Source organism: Arachis duranensis, chromosome 1, assembly GCF_000817695.3.
Source record: "Arachis duranensis cultivar V14167 chromosome 1, aradu.V14167.gnm2.J7QH, whole genome shotgun sequence".
NCBI lineage: Eukaryota > Viridiplantae > Streptophyta > Magnoliopsida > Fabales > Fabaceae > Arachis > Arachis duranensis.
This window is the reverse complement of record NC_029772.3, coordinates 84783155-84783595: the sequence shown is the minus strand read 5'-3', so window position 1 is coordinate 84783595 and position 441 is coordinate 84783155.

The following is a 441-nucleotide window of genomic DNA, read 5'->3' as shown; positions in this document are numbered from 1 at the left end:
GCCATTGGCCATGTCTAGTGTTTTGGACCGAAGCTTTCTTTGAAAGCTTGGCTGGCTGTGAAGCCATGTCTAATTCCTGGACCGAGAGTCTTAGACTAGCATTGCATGATTCCTGGAATTCTCATTAAGAATTTTGATACCTTTATTTTCTTTTTCCACTTAATTTTCGAAAAACCAAAAAATTTTACAAAATCATAAAATCCAAAAATATTTCTTGTTTGAGTTTAGTGTTTTATTTTAAGTTTAGTGTCAATTGCATGTCTTTGTTCTTCTTGCATTCATTCATGTGTCTTCATTAATCTTCAAGTTGTTCTTGATGATTTCATTACTCTGATCTTTAGTTTCTCTTGACTTGAGTGTTTGTGTTTCTCATATGCATTCTCATTTTGTTAGTGTCAGTAGTATACAAACTGCTAAGTTTGGTGTCTTGCATGCATTGCT